The following is a 21,735-nucleotide window of genomic DNA, read 5'->3' on the forward strand; positions in this document are numbered from 1 at the left end:
AAACCAGGGTAAGCCTCGCCACATTGTTAGATTTTCAACGATTCCTTTACCTGTTGCTGTTCCACTGCAAACATTAAAAATCCTCTGCACCCAATATGTGTTTCTAGACTAGCAACATTAGCACTCCCATTTGCCTTACACCATCATCCATTTTGTCACTGAATCACTCACGTCCTCCAATCTATCACAGACTGCCTCCTTTTATTAATTTCCTGTCCCCTTTATCCTGGCACTTTATATTCTTAAAAACTGCTCATCATTAACAACTTCCAATTCTGATGAAAGTTCGTTGAACTGAAACAATAACTCTACTCTCTCTCCACAGTTGATGCCTGACTTTTTGAGTGTGTCCAGCACTTACTGTTTGAAGTAAGTTAGATAGACAATGTGTCTTTGAATTAGTGATATAGCAGCCACACATACCCTGCCCTTACTTCCTGTAATCCGCTTTTAAAACTGTACGAGAACAGTGTCCAGATCTTGAGAAACATCTGTATGATTTATTCCTTAAGCTACCAGAGCACATCATCCAGTTTTTACCCTGTGAATTGCTTGCCCACCTTTTAACAATTACAAACACAGGTCGAGTATCACCGACTGTGCTCATTAGAAACAAATACAACAGTGAGCAACGCCCTGTGTAGACTGTTCCTCAATTCAAACAGTTTGCGTAACTCTCTATTTCAACTTTACATTGAAATAAAAACCTTCGTGGATTTAAAATTACCAGACACTAGAATCATACTCACTGATCTCAAGAAGAACTGAGAGAGTATACATGTTCTAATTCGATTCGCACACAATTTTCAGAGCCTCCAAAGGACCGAGATAGTTTTCTTTCTTAACTTCCTTAGTCGTTGGTTTGGGCATAAAGGATATGACGTGGCTGTCGCTGTAGTTACCAAGATTGCAACATAGATATCACTTTAATCAAGTTGTTACTAAAGGAACGAATAATATTCTTCATCCTCATAGGCAGTTCCTCGGAACCGAGGATGGCTTTCTTCCACATTAAAAATGTGTTCGCAGGTGACTGATGAGTCCAATGCAGGACCTACAGTCTCTGTCACACGTGGGGCAAACGGTGGTTGAAGGGGCGGCAGGGTGGGGTGCTTCGGTTGATGTGCGCTGCTTGCGCTTGGCTTCCGCTTGCTCCCGGCGAAGAGACTCGAGGTGTTCGGTGCCTTCCCGGATGCCTCTCCTCCACTTTGTGCAATGGTCTTGGGCCAGGGATTCCCAGTTGTCGGTGGGGATGTTACACTTTTTCAAGGAGGCTTTGAGGGTGTCCTTGAAGCGTTTCCTCTGCCCAGCTGGGACTCTCTGGCCGTGCCGGAGCTCCGAGTTAATTGCTTGTTTTGAAAGTCTCGTATCGGGCATGCGGAAAATGTGACCCGTCCATCGGAGCTGATCGAGCGTGGTCAAGGCTTCGATGCTGGGGATGTTGGCCTGAACGAGAGTACTGACATTGGTGCGCCTATCCTGCCAAAGGATTTGCAGGATCTTGCGGAGGCAGCGTTGGTGGTACCTCTCCAGTGCTTTGAGGTGCCTCCTGTACATGGTCAATGTCTCTGCTGCGTACAGCAGGGCGGTATCATTGCTGCTCTGTAGACCAGGAGCCTAGTGCTGGGTTTGAGGTCCTGGTCTTCAAACACTCTCTTCCTGACCTGTCAGCACATACAATTACTACACACTCATTCTGAACATGAATTTGACATGTTACACCAGTGTGTGTGTGTGAATATTATATATTGAGTTACGAGGAGAGATTACACAAACAAGGCTTGTATTTCCTAAAATTTAGAAGGTGAGGGGTCGATCTGTTCGATGTTTTCAAGATAGTAAGAGGAACAGATAGAATAGATAGAGATAAACGATTTGGACTGGTTAGGGATTCCTGGACTAGGTGGCATAGTCTTAAAATTAGAGCCAGACCTATCAGGAGTGAAAATATGAAATTCCAAAATTATACACACAAATGCTGATCGAAGTTTGAAACTCTCTCTCGCAAACGGCAATTGTTGCTAGATCAATTGTTAATTTTAATTCGGAGATTGATAGCTTTCCGTTAACCAAAGGAATTAAGGGATATGGGCCAGAGGCGTGTTTCTGGAAATAAATCGCAAATTAACCATGATCTCAACGAATGGCAGAACAGGCTCGAGGGGCGGAATGGCCTCCTCATTTTCCTATATATGTATATATAAGCCTGTAGCATACATTAAACAATGTATTGAAACAATCACCTACAATGGCAGTGTGTTTTAGGCAATCACATATAACTTACCAGCGCCTCTCTGAAGATATTTCAAGGTGTGGAGTTGCCGGTGTTCGACTGGGGTGGACAAATGTAAGAAGTCACACAACACCAGGTTATAGTCCAACAGTTTTGTTTGAAATCACAAGCTTTCGGAGCACTGCTACTTCATCAGGTGAAGTGGAGAGATGCATAAAGACACAGCTTATATAGTCAGAGAATAATGCCAGATGTTTACAGGTAATCTTTCTAACTGCCATTTATCACACCTCGGCAGAGAGATAATCACAGCAATCAAAGGTGTGAATGGTGTCCAAACAGGTTAGTCTGGAAAACATTACATCAAAGAACAATGAGGAGGGGTCACAAGGGGGCAAATGTTGCAGATGCTGGGGCCTGTATGAAAAACAAAAAACAGACAACAAATATTTCAATATTAAACATCTTGTTTCAATGATAAAGGATTGAAAACCCTAATTTAAAAAAGAGACTGTTTTAGGATCACAGAGAGAAGTTCAGAAGGATTAATTTCTTTTCCAGATTATGTTAATTGTATGTTGACGTTATCTTAATATATTTGCATATATATGTACTTATTATTACATTTAATTGCTAAACACACAACAATCCTGTTTTATTTTCAGTACAACAATAAGATTACTCGCTACATTATTCAAAGTGCAGATTTGTTTAAATATTAGCTTCACCTACTTTAGCCTATCTGCAGCCATTGCAATATTTAGGAGGAAGCAATGTTTAATACCCATAGATAGTGAACAAATCACTTCACACATATTTCATCTCTGATAATGATACCCTGTATTATTCCAAAGACATGCAGCAAACAATTTGGTTAATCAGAAGTATTTTGTGTACTCTTCAGGGACATATTACAAATTATTGTGCATATATATATATATCTATATATATATATATATATATATAAAACAGCACAGAATGTGGTCATCGCGCCGGTGCAGTCTCTTTGAAAGAACTATTCATTTCACCCACTCCCCTGTTGTTTCACCAAAGCCCGGTAAATGTTTCCTTTTCAAGTATAAAATCACTTACCTTAAATTAACTGTGAAATCTGTTTCTATTTTCCTTTCAAGCAATGAATTTCAGCTAATAATTAACCGGATATTTTAAAAAAATCCGCGACTCCCCTCTTTTTTTGCCAATTACCATAAATGTACATCCTCTGGTCAACGATCTCTAGCCAGTGGGAACCTTTTGTTCTGATTCAGCCTATCAAAACCCTTTATAATTATGATGATCACTTTAGGTTCTTCTCAGATACACGATGCAGATTGTGGTATCTATCTCTCTCTTACACTCTCTCTCTCTCACTATATATATATATATATATATATATATAGAGGGAGAGAGAGAAAGAGATAGAGAGAGAGGCATTTAGACAAGCTTACATATATACAGGACAAGCATAAAATTAAACCGAAAATGAATACATTGCTGAACATGTAATGATTGATATCGAGAATACATATAAAGGCACCTTCTCTGAACCACAGTTTTCCTTCGCTAATTGATTAGAAGGGAGCTGTATTATTAGTGTATCGCTTCTGTGGCACTGATCTATCTGCAAAGAAGACAGCGAGAAAATTGAAAGAAAAGAAAGACTTGCATTTATATAGTGCCTTTCACGAGCATCGGACTTCTCGAAGCGCTTTACAGCCAATGAAGTACATTTGAAGGGAAATCACTGTTGTATTGTGGGAAATGCCGCTGTCATTTTGAGCACAGCAAGCTCCCACAAACAGCAATGTGATAATGACCAGATAATCTGCTTTTGTTATGTTGGTTGAGGGATAAATATTGGCCCCAGGACACCGGGGATAACTCCCCTGCTCTTCTTCGAAATAGTGGTTTTGGGGCCTTTTTACGTCCACCTGAGAAAGAAGGCAGGCCCTCTGTTTAACGTCTCTTCCGAAAGACAGCACCTCCGTCAGTGTAGCTCTCCCTCAGCTTTGCTTGGGAGCGTCAAGCATGGCTTTATCTGCTCAAGACCATAGAGTGAGACTCTGAACCCACAACCTTCTGACTCAGAGGCGAGTGTGCTAGCAACTGAGCCACAGTTCACAGGGAAGTGAGTCAAGAAGTTACACTTCCCTCTCTACACTGCTCTGCACAAAACAGCGTGTATTAAAGGCATCTTCCTCAACTGAGGGTGTTGCTGTGAAAATGCCAGCAGCAGTTTGCAGCAGAGATATCAGTTTTCAAAGGAAACAGTTTAAATTGAGCAATGACTGAAGCAAGTTTGCTCTAACTGCAGGCAGCTGGTGATTCAGCCAGGGAAGACTTTGACTAATTATTCTGTTTCTATAACTGCCGGTGCCAGAATTGCTCAGTTAATTTTCTTATTTCACGCTTTATTCTCAGACCTGTACCCAAGATATACATATTGATAATTTATTCTCCAATGTGTTTCATCTTATAGTCATTTGTCCTCAAATTTGCACCAACTTCCCAAACAGGTGAGTTTTCCAAATGCTATTTTGGGTTGGCTGAGTGAGGAATAATGACCAGGACACCAGTGCCACTGCCCTGCTCTTCATTGAATCATGGTGTGGGATAACTTACATCCATCTGAGGGAGGAGGAAGGGGCCTCAGTTTAACGTCACATACTAAAGAGGGCACCTCCGACAGTGCAGCGCTCCCTCTGGCGATTTTACCATCTGCCCTAAATGTGCACCCTCTGGTTGCTGATCTCTGGACAGTGAAACGGTTTTTCCTATTTGCATTATCAAAATACTTTCAAATTATGAACAAATCTATTAAAACCCCTTGCCCTTCCCTGCTGCATAGAGAACATCACCCTGCTTCTCTACCATGTCCACATAATCGAAGTTCCTCATCTGTTTCCATTCTGTTCAATTTTCTCTGCATTCTTTCCAAGGCTTTTACATCCTTTGTATAATGTGATGGCCAGAACTGGACATGATGGAGCTGTATAAAACACTGGTTAGGCCACAGCTGGAATACTGTGTGCAGTTCTGGTCGCCACACTACAGGAAGGATGTGATAGCTTTGGAGAGGGTGCAGAGGAGATTCACCAGGATGCTACCAGGGCTGGAACGCTTCAGCTCTGAAGAGAGACTGGGCAGATTGGGTTTGTTTTCCTTGGAGCAGAGGAGGCTGAGGGGGGACATGATTGAGGTGTACAAAATTATGAGGGGCATAGATAGGATGGATACTAAGGAGCTTTTTCCCTTAGTAGAAGGGTCAACAACTAGTGGGCACAGATTCAAGGTAAAGGGTGGGAGGTTTAGAGGGGATTTGAGAAAGAACTTTTTCACCCAGAGGGTGGTTGGAGTCTGGAACTCACTGCCCAGAAGTGTTGTGGAGGCTGGAACCCTCACAACATTCAAGATGCATTTGGATGAGCACTTGAAATGCCATAGCATACAAGGCTACGGACCAAATGCTGGAATATGGGATTAGATTAGACAGGGCGTGATGGCCGGCGCGGACACGATGGGCCGAAGGGCCTCTATCCATGCTGTATAACTCTATGACTCTATGACAATGTTCCATCTGAGCCCCCAAAAATGATGTGTAATGATTTAGCATCACCTCATAATTATTCATCACTACTTTATGGCTCTATTTATAAATCACATGATACGATATACTTTTTAACAGTCTTTACAATTGGCCTGCCAACTTCAAATATGTGTGTACGTGAACCTCCAGGTCTATCTGTTCCTGCACCCCCTTTAAAATTACACCAAGCTATTTATATTGTCTCACCTCATTCTTCCTTCCAACAGGCATCACTTCCCTGCATTACATTTCAGCAGCCAGGGGTCTGCACATTTGAAATGATGCCCTTTAACCCCAAGTCCAGGTCGTTAATAAAGAGGAACAAGGGCAGAGGACTCAATAAGCGACCCATGGGGAACCCCACTACATACTTCTCTCCAGTCTGAAAAACAAGCCTTCAGCACCACTCATTTCTTTCTGACCCTGAGCTTGATCCTGTACTCGAATCCTCTCGCTACAAAGGCCAACATACCATTTGCCTTCTTAACCGCCTGCTGCATCTACATGCTTACCTTCTCCGACTTGTGCATAAGGGCACCCAGGTCTCGTTGCAATTTCCCTTCTCCCAATCTACTGCCGTTCAGATAATAATCTGCCTTCCCATTTTGGCCACCAAAGTGGATAACCTCACATTTATCCACATTGTACTGCACCTGCCATGAGAGAGAGAGAGAGAAAGACAGAGAGACAAACAGAGCGAGAGAGAGAGACAGAGACAGAGAGAGAGGGAGGTCTGAATGGTGTCATGAGCATCTGCAAAATCCTAAAGTTTCAGAAAACGACAAAAGACGCAATTCATCGAAAGAGAAAACAGCATAACATGATTGAATGGTGACTGTGCTCAAGATAAAACAAGTCTAAAAAAAACAGAGCGACATGCTGGTGGGGTGGGAGGGGGTCGGTTGATGATGATGCGGTGGTGTCCGTCACTAATATGCACAGACTGTATAAACGTGTTGTCAGAAAGTTATACAGGTTATGAAAGACTTTATTTAATCAAAACACGATAGTATTCCATGCATGGGTAGTTTTAAAATATAGGTGAGTAGATATTGTAATACAATTAACATAAAAGAGAATATGAGTAACTGATAAGATATTGTAGTACTGTATAGCATAGGCTTCACTTTAAAATGTATTTTTGGTCTGTTCAAAGATGACAGAAATGCACAATATTGGAGCATTTTCTGGACCTGAATCCAGTATTTGAGTGATAGTTCTTTATTTGATTTGTGCAATGGTGTAATCTACAGGATATTTGTCAGCAATTTCTCTTAGTGAATCTGAACCGTTCTTTCCCAAGGGAGGGAAAGACTCTGTAAGTAATCAGTTAGAGATTGAAAGGTGGAGTCGAGGAATTGCTCGGTTCTCCAAAATTATTCTGCAGAAAAAGGGGATTTCTGGGTGACTCGGAGATAAGATACTGTATGTGATCAGTGAATCGAGTTGTTAAACTGTGGATAAAGGGGAACCAGTGGATGTGGTGTATTTGGACTTCCAAAAGGCATTTGACAAGGTTCCACACAAAAGATTACTGATCAAGATAAGAAATCACGGGATTGGGAGTAATATACTGGCATGGGTGGAAGATTGGCTATCTAACAGAAAACAAAGAGTTGGGATAAATGCTTCATTCTCGGGCTGGCAATCAGTAACTAGTGGTGTTCCACAGGGGTCAGTGCTGGGACCACGGCCTAGAAATTCAGTTCTGACGCTATTGCGGCGCTAAAGTCGGGCGCTCGTCAAGTTTAGCGCCCACCGGAAAGTGCAGGCGAGCTCGCCGAAATTCAGTAGATTTGGCCAACTTTTTGGCCGAGCGCTGCACAAGGCATTGGAACCCTGTGTTCAGGCGCTAATCCGGCGATGCAGCCTAATAACGCCGATTCCGGGCGCAGCGCAGGTGCGATCATGTGGTGAGTGTCAGCAGACACCCTGACGCCGGCCAGCTCTTAAAGGGGGAAGGGTCAACTTTGACTGCAGCCACGCCCTGCATGCTGCAGCCCTGCAACTAGGCCTCAGGAGTGATTGTGTGGCATATCAACGCCTGGAGGACATGGAGAGGGCCCGTGAAAGAGCCGAACGCTTCTCTGAGCATGCGCTGGGTGTGCTCCTTCATGGGGTGCGCAAAAGAAGGCGGGTCGTTTGCCCGTCTAGTGGCAGGAAGGCTCCCAGGAGCCAGTTCAGGGAGGCCTGGACCAAAATTGCCCGGAGGGTCTCCTCCAGCTCAGATGTTCCCAGGAGTGCGGACCAGTGCCGCAAGAAATACAACGACCTATGTCGGCTGGTCAAGGTGAGTACCCTTTCCAATGTCCCCCTCATCCTTGCATGTGCACCTCCCATTAGGGCCAAAGGGACATCCAAGGTCTAATGGCCAGCCCTGCTGCCGCTGCAATGGCACTTGCATGTTAATCAAGAGCTCTTTCTGCACTTACCACACTGTGCAAGCTATTCCACCATGGGAGGCCTCACACAGAGCTACAGGGCACCACACTGTGCAAGCTATTCCACCATGGGAGGCCTCACACAGAGCTACAGGGCACCACACTGTGCAAGCTATTCCACCATGGGAGGCCTCACACACAGCTACAGGGCATTACACTGTGCAAGCTATTCCACCATGGCAGGCGTCACACACAGCTACAGGGCACCACACTGTACTTAGACGACCTCCTTTCTCTTGCAGGCCAAGCTGGGGAGGAATGCCAGGAGCCTCCGTGTCACTGGTGGAGGCCCTCGCGAGTTCCAGGAGCTGACGCCTCTGGAAGAGAGGGTGGCCCGACTGCTGCAGCTCCCGGTGATTGGGCCTGTGGCGATCGGCGATGCCGACCCTATACTGGAGCCCACTGGTAAGGACAGGACCGGCTGCACCTCTATCCTTGCCCTCGCGCATCAGATCTACATCCTTCCCCAGTGGCCGATAAATGCGCATAATGCACCAGTGCGGCCTCCCTCGCTGTCGGCCTGTCCTCACTCTAAAGCTACACTTGTGCCTTTCTGCTTTCAGCTGGTGAGGAGGAGGTGCTCCCTGAAGCCCACACAGCCAGGCCCTCGGAGTAGGAGGACGTGGAGGAGCAGCAGGAACGCGCCACCTTGGGGGAACCCTCCTCCGCTCCAGGACATGCCAATGAAGGGGATACGTCTGGCGTGCCGGAGAGCCAGGGGGAGGCGGGGGAGGGGAGCCCCGAACCTGGTCCCAGTGGCATGGATGCCCGCGGCAAGGCTCCGGCGGCACGCGACCCTTCTGCCCAGAGGGGGGAGGCGGTGGAGGGGAGGGCAGAACCTGGTGTCAGTGGCGTGGCCGCACGCGGCAGCGCTCCGGCGGCACGCCAGCCTTCTGGCCAGAGGGTGGAGGCGCCCTCCAGTCCGGACTCGGACGTCGCCCAGGAGGTGCGCCTCCTGGACGAGATGTCGGCAGCGTCGGAGAGCCGCCACGTGGAAGTCATGGAGGTGCTGGCACAGATGCCTCAGGCCATCGAAAGCCTCTCTCAAAGTGTGGTGGCTTTCGGCCAAGCCCAGGCCAGGGGCCTCGAGGTTTTCACTGCAGCGCACGCCAGGGGGGTGGAGCTCCTTGTGGCAGCGCATGAGAGGGGGGTCGAGCAACTCGAGGCAGCGCAGCACGCCAGTCGCCAGCTGAGAGGTGCTGTCCAGACAATGGGACTGCAGATGCGGGGACATGCCGGCGCAGTTGGGGCACTGACTTCTGCGACCCTCGCACTGGCGGGGAGGTGTCGCCAGGCCAGGCGCCTCCCTGCTGCCGCACACCGGTCTGGCCACCCACAGTTTGCCGCGCTTGCTCCCCGGCCAGGCCGCCCGAGTGCACGTGTGTCTGGCGACCAGCGCGCGCCTGGCATCACCCACCTTGTACCCATTGGTGCAGGCGAGCCTGCCACTCCCCCAGCCACGGTGCAAGGAGCTCCTGCAGCCACTGAAGATGGCCACCCACAGCTGCAGCAGCCACCAGCCGGCCCCTCCCGGGCCCGCCCTCGTGTAGGCCGACCCCCAAGGGCATCTGGCGAGACGCCTTGTCGCCCTGAGGATCCTTCCCCCAGCCTCGGCACAGCCTCACGGCCCAGCTTGAGGCGCAGCAGCAGGACGGGCCGGGGCAAAAGACGCCTGTCCACACACTCGCCCTCTCGCCACACCCAATAGAGTGTGTTCACCGAGGGTTTGGGTGATGCGGGGGCTTCTGTTCTGGGGGGCATTATGTGTTTTTGTTTTATGGGGGTCTTTGTGTTGTTGGGGGGGCTTGTTTTTGTTAGGCCAGTGACGAGGCCATTTGGATGCTGATGTTATGTTAGTCCTCCTCAGGTTTTGGGAGTGACAGAAGTTTGTTACTGTTTTTTGGGGGTCTTCTCTGTTTTGCTCTTCCATGTGGGAAGGGCCCTGAGGTTTTCAAATAAAGGTGTTTATTTATTCACCATGTGCAGGTGTCATGTTTCAAGTGGTTGTTGGGTTAACCGGCTGAGGGCTTGCGAAGCGGCTGCGTTCAGTGGGCCAGGCCATTCCCTGACAGGGGGCCTAGAAGTGTCGAGCAATAAGCCCCCGCTGGACGGCCCTTGGACCTTGTCGCTCCCTCCTGGCCTGGTGCTGCTCCTCCTCAGGGTCCTCCTGCTCGTCCTCCTGAGGTGGTGGCCCAATGTCAGGTGGCAGTGCCTGAGTCCTGCGGATAGCCAGGTTGTGGAGCATGCAGCAGACCACGACGAACTGGGAGACTCTATCCAGCGAATACTGAAGAGACCCGCCCGAACGATCCAGGCAATGGAACCGTTGCTTGAGGACGCCTATCGTTTGCTCTATTAGTTTCCTTATGGCTTGATGGCTTTCATTGTATGCCAGCTCCGCTGGGGTCCTGGGCGCGCGGAGCGGGGTCATGAGCCATGTGCACAAAGGGTGCCCTTGTTCCCGAGAAGCCATCCCCTTGGTTGAGGCTGTGCCTGGAACATGTCAGCCACAGTAGTCTGTCACAGGATAAAGGCATCGTGGATGCTTCCTGGGAAGTGGGCATTGACAGCTAGGATGAGCTGCCTGTGGTCACACACCAGCTGCACATTTAGGGAATGGTAGCCCTTCCGGTTGCGGTCTTGCTCGGCATTGCGGATAGGTGGCCGCATAGCCACATGCGTGCAGTCAATGGCGCCCTGCACCATGGGGAAGGCCGCGATCCTGGCAAATCCGAATGCACGCTGCTCCTGCTTGTGTTGGGTCATGGGGAAGGAGATGAATTGGTGGCTCCTCGCGAAAAATGCTTCGGTGACCTGTCGGATGCAGCGATGCGCGGCGAACTGGGAGATGGTCGCGATGTCCCCAGCAGTGGCTTGGAAGGAGCCGCTTGCATAAAAGCTGAGAGCCACCGTGACCTTCACTTCCACCGAGAGAGACGCCCTGGACATGAGCTGTGGCTGCAAATCTGCATGAAGCCGCTGGCAGATCTCTTCAACCACCTCCCTTCTGAAGCGCAGCCTCTTAACACAATGCGCCGCAGTCATGGTGAGATATGAGACCTGCTCCCGGTATTGCCTGACTGGGTAAGGCCTACGTTGGCGATGCCTAATGGCCCCTCTGCGTCTAGCCATGCCTGGGCCTGTCTCAAAGCGTATGCCAGCCCTTCGCACAAAATGTCGCAACTGAGGGTTGGCCCCCCATGCAGCCCCCATTACAAAGTTCCAACCTGCAAAATCACAAGGATGCAAATGTCAAAGCACTGGCTAGAAGCCAAAAAGACCTCTCCTATGGTGTCCGAAATCAGTAATCTCTGTGCCTTGCTCTCTGTGCAGAAATCCAAACCAGTCAAGTCATTGCAGCGAAATGGCTAGCTTTTATGGGTGAGTGGATGTGCCCTTTAATTAGCGCTCCCCGAATCCCACAGGGCCTCTGTTGAGTTCCATTTCACAGTTCTTAGTAGCGCCACGCCAACATCGGCCGGGCGCCACTGAATTTCCGGTTTGGGGCGCACAAACGGCGTTGCACGACGGAATGACGTCATAAGATGCGCGCGCAGCTGACCGGGCGCTAACACTTTGCACCGGCGCTAAAGCCCAGCTGAATTTCGGCGTAGGCGCAGATCCGGCGGTGCCCGGGCGCTAAGTGGACAGCGCCGGAAATCTGGCGCTAACGTCTGGCGCAAACAGCTGAATTTCTAGGCCCCAGTGTCTTTCACTTCTATTCGTGACAATTGTTGTGATTGGTAAAGCATTAGACTAACTGACTCCTGCTCTAGTGAATTATCCTGCTAAACCTTTTGACTTGCCACATCTCTGCTCACCTTCAACAATTTTGGCACATGCCATGTAAATCTTCTCATAACTGGTATTATGTGGCTGCCTCTCCATATCTGTAGAGCTTCCCCTGTGGAAGCCCCAGTACTTTAAATGGGCTATTTCAGAGTGTGTTCCTGTTCTGCAAGGCACAGCAGTAAGAATAGTGACAACCATCTGGTTAAACATTAGTCATATAGGGATAGATATTCTACCTACCGCTTGGGCAGAACCCCGGTGTTCCCATTAAAGAAACCAATGGAAATGTAACTGGAGACGGTTCTACAACCAGCTGCCAATGCTTACCGACAATTAATACACTTAGCCAGCAAAATAAACAACAAGCCCATTATCCAGGAATGAATCTGCTACCTATGAGGATCCGAACCACGCTGAAACTGAAATGGATCAACATTTAGCACATTAAAGACAAACGTGAAGTTGAAGTATGAAGAATGATTGTGGTGGAATTGGTCATGGCGGGGCAGGGGGTAGGGAGTGCACTTTTAAAACTGACGGTAGCACATTAGTGACCTGGTATATGCTGTGCCCGATATTCAATTCATTCGCCGAGTAATATGCTGTCAATTGAACTTAATATCAGTCGCTACATAGAGCAGGTGGCCGATCCGACACCATACGGTTTTCGCCACCGTCCGAGTCCAATTTCTCTATTGACTTCTAACGACTCAATCATATCATCAGCAACTTGCCCAATTGTACTTAGCGCAACTCTACACTGAATTGATGGCAATGGCTTCAACATAGGAAATTTAGTCAAATTCACTCAATACGTTTTCTTTTCAGAGATTTTTAAACCAGTTATATCAATACATCCAGGAAAAGTTGAAATCGGTGGAAACGCCTCTATTACCTGCACCAGATAGACTGTCTATCGCAGCATCATATTCTTCTTGCAGAGAGCTGGCGATACCAATTGCTCTGCCTCCCTGACTGTGTCAGCAGAGGATAATTCTGTCACCTTCACAAATGTGACTCAGGATGATGAAGGAGTCTACTCCTATCGCTATAAAGCAATGGTTAATGGAACAGTGATAACATCAGCTATCAGTCAACTTGTGCTGGTGACTGTAAAGAGTGAGTGCTATTTATACAGTGACATGTGGGTAAAGGTAAAGAATGAATACAGGGCTCGTGGCAATATATACATTTTTCGATTTCTGCAGCCACACTGTATAAATGAATCAATTCATCCTGACAAACAGACAAATAACACATGGAACGAAAGAAAGCTGCATTAGACTCAAGAGATCTGTGGGTAAAATGTAGTTTAATCGAATGTAACCCTTGACCTAGATTCGAGGTGGTGAAATTCCACCTGTGCGGGGATGGGACATGTGCGGAATCGCATCTGCTGCCAGTTATGAAACCGCTCGAAATTGAATGTAAATTGCTGGGTTCTATCAAGTACAGACAATATGCGACACCAAATTACCTCCTAAACAATTATGTTGAAAATTTGTCCCAGCACGTCAAATATTCGCTCTTCCTTCCCAAATGTGATCCCACCATTGATATAGAAAAGGTAAGAGTAAAGTCCAGGAAGATATTGTTATCAAACAATGAACAACACAAATGGGTGCTGCTTTACCCAATGGTTCAGTGGGTTCAAGCAATGAGGCACAGAGCATTGGCCACTGGCCTTTGAACAACCGGAACAAGAATAATAGACACATTTCACGAAGTACACGAGGGCGCTCTTTGGACAGTAAACAATTTGAGCAAGGCCTCAACTGGGAGACGGGGGATTCAATGGCAAGGGTTCAAAGAGGGATGGTGCGGATACATCACCTGTTATACACCCGGCCCGAATTTAGTTCCCATTGAATTTAATAGGTGAACCTTACAGTTGGCTGATGGCGCAGAATGTGCAGTGTTGAAATAGACCCCCATTATAAACCACACCGGATTTCCCTTTCCACTGAAGGTGATGGAATTTAAAAGCGGGAGAGTTGCCCATTCAGCGGCTAATTCAATGTCGCCCGTTGTTCACCTGCGCCTGGAGTTCAAATTAAACCCAAATAGAAAGTAAAATGAGCTGCGTGTATAACGGTCAGCCGATCCGCTCCCCACTTATGGTAAATCTCCCGAATTCGGATTTCACCCTTCGTCTTGCGAGGAGGAAATATTGATAGACCGTGAAGAATTCGCAAAAATTGAGTGCTGGTAAAAGCCAAAAATAGTTTAATGCGGTTTGTGTATTAATAAGAACCATTGTACGCCCTTTTACAACTATTACGGAATATAAAAACCATCAGGTTGTTTCTGACAAAAAATATTCACTTCGAAGAAGATTCTGCACAGCTAATATTTATAGAATCATTCAGCCCAGAAGGAGGCTATTCGGCCCATTGTGCCTGTGCTAGCGCTCTGAAAGAGCTCTCCAAACAGTCCAGCTCCCCTACTCCTTCCCCTTAGCCCTGCAAGTTACTGTCGAAGATGCTTACAACACTTTTTCAGGCATTGCAGTCCAGATCATAAATCGCTGAGTTAAAAAAAAATCTCCAAACCCTTCCTCTGTTTTTTTGACAAATAAATTAAAATCTGCGGCCTTTCCTTAACAACGCTCCTGCTAGTGGAAACAATTGCTCCCTACGTACTCTATAAAAAAACCCTCATAATTTTGAATAAATCTCTTCTTAATCTTTCCTCCAAGGAGAGCAATCCTAGCTTTTCTAGTCTCTCCACATGACTGAATTCCCTAATTCTGGTATATCTCTTCTGTACCTGCTCCAAGGCCGTGACATTCTCTCTAGAGTGTGGTGAACATAATAGTACACAAGACTCGAGCTGAGGCGTAAGGAGTGATATATAAAGCTTTACCATAACTTCCTTGTTTTTGCCTCTATTGTGAAACCAACGTGTCCCGGATTCATTTTTTGCAGCCTTCTCAACTTGTCCTGCGACCATCAAAAATGTGTATATGTGAATGGACAGTTCTCTCTGTTCCCGCACCCTGTGTAAATGTTTTCCATTGAGTCTATTCTGCAGCTCCTCATTTTTTTCCCTGCCAAAATGCATCACTTCAAAAATCTCTGCATCAAATATATCTACCATTGTTCTGCCCAATTCACCATTCTTTCTCTTTCCTCCTAAAGTCTGCTACTATGCTCCTCACTGCTCACTATATTTCTATGCTTTGTGTCATTTGTGAACTTGGCAATTATTCCGCCGATACACCGTGCAGTTCATTAATATATATCAGAAAGAGCAATGGTCCTAATATCAACTCCAGGGGACACCGATTTGTACATCCCTGCATTCTGAAAAACAGCCATTCACCACTGCTCTCCGCCTCCTCCCTCTCAGCCAATAGCTAGTCCATGCTGCCAATCCCCTTTAAACTCGAGGGCTTCAAATTTGCTGCGGTTGAGTTTATTTTAAGTGCCGTTTACAGCACAACCAAACTTCGACGACATGTTAGATCTCAAGCATTGCGAAAAGTAACCAAGTGTAAAATGAATTAGTGGTGAAATTCAGACACGAACCTGTCTGTCTAATACAACTGCTTGTTATTTCACAGCCAAATCACCAATTGAAATGATGGTTCGCAATGTTTGTGTGATTGCGTTGGGGGTGTTGGAGCAGTCGCTGTAGCGATCGCCATAAGGAATCGGAAAAGAAAAGGTAAAATACAGAATTTATCATCATTTAACTATCCTCAACTTAAACAGACCAAGTGTATCATTGCTATCATGATACAACCACATGTGTTTGATACACAAATTGAGTTAAATCATGAATATATTTATTTCTACAATGGGGAGTAAAAAATTCCCGGCAGACTCCAGTCAACTTGCTAGTAAGCCCCAAACATAGAAACATAGAAGATAGGAGCAGGAGTAGGCCATTCGGCCCCTCGAGGCTGCTCCGCCATTCAATGCGATCATGGCTGATCATCCAAATTTATTACCCTGTCCCTGCTTTCTCCCCATACCCCTTGATCCCTTTAGCCTTAAGAAATATATCCAACTCTTTCTTGAATATATTTAATGAATTGGCTTCTACTGCCTTCTGTGGTAGAAAATTCCACAGTTTCACCACTCTCTGGGTGAAGAAAGTCCTCATCATTTCTGTCCTAAATGACCTACCCCTTATCCTTAGAATGTGTCCCCTGGTTCTAGACTCTCCAACCATCGGGAACATCCATCCAGCTTCCAATCTGTCTAGTCCTGTTAGAATTTTATAAGTTTCGATGAGATCCTCTCTCATTCTTCTGAGCTCCAGCGAGTACAAGCTCAGTCGATCCAATTTCTCCTCATATATCATTCCTGCCACCCCAGGTATCAGCCTGGTGAATCTTCACTGAACTCCTTCCATGGCAAGAACATCCTTCCTCAGATAAGGAATACAAAAAAGCATGTGCGGCATCACAAAGAGGGAGGAAACAAAGAGAAAGGGAGAGAGATAAAGATGAATCCTAAATTTATAAAAAAGTGGAATTCTAAGTTTATCGGGGTAGAAATCTGTCCCTGGCGGTAGCGGAAAAGGGAATTAGTGGATTGGTCGCTCATTCCACGCTCCGCCTGATTTTGAGTTCCATTGACACTAATGGAATTGAATATTGAGCAGTGTGTGTAGCAGGAGGCCGACCGTCCAATCTGAACCTCGACTCCAATGAAACTTCTGTATACTTGGCTTGTGTATTGATTGGTTAACAGAACTTACATTGAAATGAATCAATGATAGAGATCGGTAAATTGAGCATCATGATCTAACCTGTCTCATGGAATACAACACTTTTTGTTCTGAAATTCGCAGGACATGCCAGTTTGGTAAAAGCTGCCGCCAACTTAAATGAAATGAATCCTACCTTCAATGCAGAGGCCACGTTTTGAGAACATAAAGACACCACGATGCAACATACGATGTGATACTTTATACTGTTTTCTTATTTAGACGGTTATCATTCTAAATCGGTAGCACTCCCCATAATAATAAAGGATTCCGCTCTCCTCTCACATCTAACCTGGTGTAGGTTTTTCATAATGGATTCGGCCCAGAGAAAAACGCATATCAATGATAACTGCAAGTTTCCGATTTCGCTTTTGGAATAGCCATCGTTTATTTGTCTTTATAGCAACAGGCACGTTATTTTGTACAATGCGTTTTCACACTATCATTAGCAACCTCACTGTTTTTAAATGAAGTCTCTTCTATCAACAATATCAAACAGAAGACAAAACACGTAACATGAAGTTTTATTCAAATAATGTTTTAACATGTTTTATATAATGCGCTTAACTCATTACAATATATTAATGGTTATTTTTACTGGCTTCCTAATGGAATCAACAAAATTACTTTTGCGATATTTGGCAGGTTGTCCAGTTGCATTCAATTTGTGTTCCTTCTGTAATTTCATTTAACTGATTTCATTCTGTTTTTGTTAAATGTGGTTAATAGATGTGATCAATATATGAGATTAATATATTGGATTAATACATTTTAATTTTTGAAATCCCATTACTGGTACAAATTTCGTCAGTACTCAGAATGCAGAAGATTGTCAGCCAATTCAAAAGCATCATGATTTAAGATACCACACACACACACACACACACACACACACACACACACACACAGATATACACACACAGATACACACACACATAACGACATGCACAGGCACACACACACACACAGATACACAAACACAGATACACACACACAGATACACAAACACAGATACACACACACACAGATACACATAACGTCATGCACACACACACACAGATACACAAACACAGACACACACACACAGAGATACACATAACGTCATGCACACACACACACAGATACACAAACACAGATACACACACACAGAGGTACACATAACGTCATGCACACACACACAGATACACAAACACAGACACACACACGCAGAGATACACATAACGTCATGCACACACACACAGATACACAAACACAGATACACACACACACAGATATACATAACATCATGCACACACACACACAGATACACAAACACAGATACACACACACACAGATACACAAACACAGACACATACACGCAGAGATACAAATAACGTCATGCACACACACACAGATACACAAACACAGATACACACACACACAGATACACATAACATCATGCACACACACACACAGATACACAAACACAGATACACACACACACAGATATACATAACGTCATGCACAGACACACAGACACAGATACACACACAAACAGAGATACACATAATGTCATGCAAACACACACACACAGATACATAAACACAGATACACACACACGCAGATACACATAAAGTCATGCACACACACACACAGATACACAAACACAGATACACACACACACAGATACACATAATGTCATGCACACACGCACACACACACAGAGATACACTTACACATAACGTCATGAACAGACACAAATGCATACCCATAGGCCGAATCGTGCGCACAAAACACGGCCACAAACACATATATAAACATATACACATATACAACGCATTCACACACAGAAACACACACACACAAATAAACATAAGCACACACACTCCCACACAATCACAAATATACCAATATGCAATTAGTAGCAGAAATCGGCCACACAGCCATTCGAACCTGCTCAGACATTCAATAACATCATGACTGATCATCGACTGCAACTCCACTTTCCCGCCCGATTTCCATATCCCTTGATTCTCCTGGAGTCCAAACATCTATCGATCTCAGCCTTGAATATACTCAATGAATCAGCATCCATAGCCCTTTGGGGTAGAGAATTCCCAAGATTCACAATCCTCTCAGTGAAGAAATTCCTTCTCATCTCAGTGTTATACCCCTTATCCTGAGACTGTTCCTTCTATTTTTCGACTCTCCAGCATCTACCCTGTTAATCCCTCTCAGAATCTTATATATTTCAATGAGATCACCTCTCATTTTTCTAACTCCATAGAGTAAAGGCACAATCTACTCAAACTCGCATAGGAAAAAGCCCCCATCCAAGGAATCATTCTAGTGAACCTTCTTTGCACTCCCTCTAATATATGTATGCACTTTCTTAGATAAAGAGACCAAAGCTGTGCTCTGTACTCCAGGTGTGCTCTCACCAAAGCTCTTTACTATTGTAGTAAGATTTCCATACTCGTATTCTCCAACCCACTTGCAATAAAGGACAACAAGCCCTTTGCCTTCTGCATTGCTTGCTGTGCCTGCATGCTAACTTTCTGTGTTTCCTGACCAAGGGCAACTAAATCTCTCTGAACACCAACATTTAAAAATTGATCATCATTCAAAATAATCTGCTCTTCTATTCTTGCTACCAAAGTGAATAACCTCACACTTCTCCACATTATAGTCCATCTACTACATTAGTGCCCACTCACTTAACCTCTTTATATCCCTTTGATGGCTCTTTGTGTTCTCCTCACAGCTTACTTCCCCACCTAGCTTTGTATCATCAGCAAACTTGGATATATTGCACTCGGTCCCATAATTAATATAGATTGTAAGTATACATAAAGACACACACACACACACACACACACACACATGAATTGCTTTATATGCAGAATGTATATATTTCGCATCTCTCACAATTACGGGGTTGGGGAATGGTGTCGGGGGGCGGGCTGCAGGCAACTCATATGTGAAAAAGTACAATCGCATCTGCCACCAGGCCAGTGGTGACTGCATAGAATCCGTTCAATCTGAGGTCCACACCTGTAGTAATGGTTGTGTAGGAATACATTGTGCAGCTTTAAGTAGAGTTAGGCACTATTTATGTTGCACTTATTACAGTTCTACGGAGTACTACATCTGCAGAGTACTATACTCGGGAATTTGGTGAGTGAAGGGATTGTTAAGGGTTGATCTCTTTCAAAAATGTCATTACGTTTTGCATTTAACATTTGGCGTTTAACTTAACTTTAACCTTATCTTGTAGTTTATTTCACAGTGGTCAAAAAACTGCCTGCTATTTCCAGTAGCAGATTGGAAAACTGCTAATGTAACACCCTTATTTAAGAAGGGAAGTAGAGAAAAAGCTAGAAAATATAGACCAGTTAGCCTAACATCTGTGGTTGGCAAAATGTTGGAGTCCATTATTAAGGAAACAGTAACAGAGCATTTGGATAAAAATAATTTAATAGGACAGAGTCAGCATGGTTTTATGAAGGGGAAGTCATGTTTGACAAATTTGCTCGAATTCTTTGAGGATCTGTGTGTAGAGCCAGATGATGTAGGTGGGGTTTTAAATGAATTTTTTGCAGCTGTGTTCACTATGGAGAGAGACGATGCAGACATAGAAATCGGGCAAGGTGACTGTGACAGACTTGAACATATTAGCATCGAGAGGGAGGAGGTGCTAACGGTTTTAGCAGGCCAAAAAGTGGATAAATCCCCAGGCCCGGACGAGATGCATCCCAGGCTGCTGTGGGAGGCAAAGAAAGAGATTGCAGGGGCTCTTACACAAATTTTCAGAACCTCTCTGGCCACAGGGGATGTACCAGAGGACTGGAGAACAGCTAATGTAGTACCATTATATAAGAAGGGTAGCAGGGATAAACCAGGGAATTACAGGCCAGTGAGCCTAACATCTGTGGTAGGGAAATTAGTGGAAAAAATTCTGAGGGACAAAATTAGTCTCCACTTGGAGAGGCAAGGATTAATCGGGAATAGTCAGCATGGCTTTGTCAAGGGTAAATCATGTCTGACAAATCTGATTGAATTTTTCGAGGGGGTGACTAGGGGGGTAAATGAGGGAAATGCTGTGGATGTGGTTTACATGGACTTCAGTAAAGCTTTTGACAAAGTCCCGCATAGGAGACTGGTCAAGAAGGTAAGAGCCCATGCGATCCAGAGTGCCTTGGCGCGTTGGATCCTAAACTGGCTGAGTGGCAGGAGGCAGAGGGTGATGGTCGAAGGTGGCTTTTGTGACTGGAAGCCTGTGTCCAGTGGGGTAACTCAGGGATCGATGCTGGGTCCCTTGTTGTTTGTGATCTACATAAATGATTTGGATGAGAATGTAAAAGGTATGATCAGTAAGTTCGCAGATGACAGGAAAATTGGTGGGGTGGTAAATTGTGAGGAGGAAAGCCTCAGGCTACAGGACGATATAAACGGGTTGGTCAGATGGGCACAAAAGTGGCAAATGGAATTTAACCCTGAAAAGTGCGAGGTGATGCATTTTGGGCGGACAAATAAGGCAAGGGAATACACAATGAGTCGTAGGACCCTAGGAAGTACAGATGGTCAGAGGGACCTTGGTGTACATGTACATAGATCCCTGAAGGCAGCGGAACAGGTAGATGAGGTGGTTAAAAAGGCATATGGGATACTTGCCTTCATTAGCCGAGGCATAGAATATAAGAGCAGGGAGGTTATGATGGAGCTGTACAAAACGCTGGTGAGGCCACAGCTGGAGTACTGTGTGCAGTTCTGGTCGCCTCACTATAGGAAGGATGTGATTGCTTTGGAGAGGGTGCAGAGAAGATTCACCAGGATGTTACCTGGGATGGAGCGCCTCAGCTATGAAGAAAGACTAAACAGGCTGGGGTTGTTTTCCTTGGAGCAAAGAAGGCTGAGGGGGGACCTGATTGAGGTGTACAAAATGATGAGGGGCATAGATAGGGTAGATAAAGGGGAACTTTTCC

The 21,735-nt window shown here is 45.5% G+C and overlaps 1 pseudogene; it reads right to left on the minus strand.

Moving 5' to 3' along the window:
* Positions 1-12,148, minus strand: part of LOC147085093 (osteoclast-associated immunoglobulin-like receptor) — a 32,430-nt pseudogene extending 20,282 nt beyond the window's left edge.
* Positions 12,149-21,735: the final 9,587 nt, after the last annotated feature.

This window comes from Somniosus microcephalus, unplaced genomic scaffold (genome assembly GCF_052327205.1).
Source record: "Somniosus microcephalus isolate GS21.2 unplaced genomic scaffold, FLI_Smic_1.0 unresolved_chr9, whole genome shotgun sequence".
In the NCBI taxonomy this organism is placed as follows: Eukaryota; Metazoa; Chordata; class Chondrichthyes; order Squaliformes; family Somniosidae; genus Somniosus; species Somniosus microcephalus.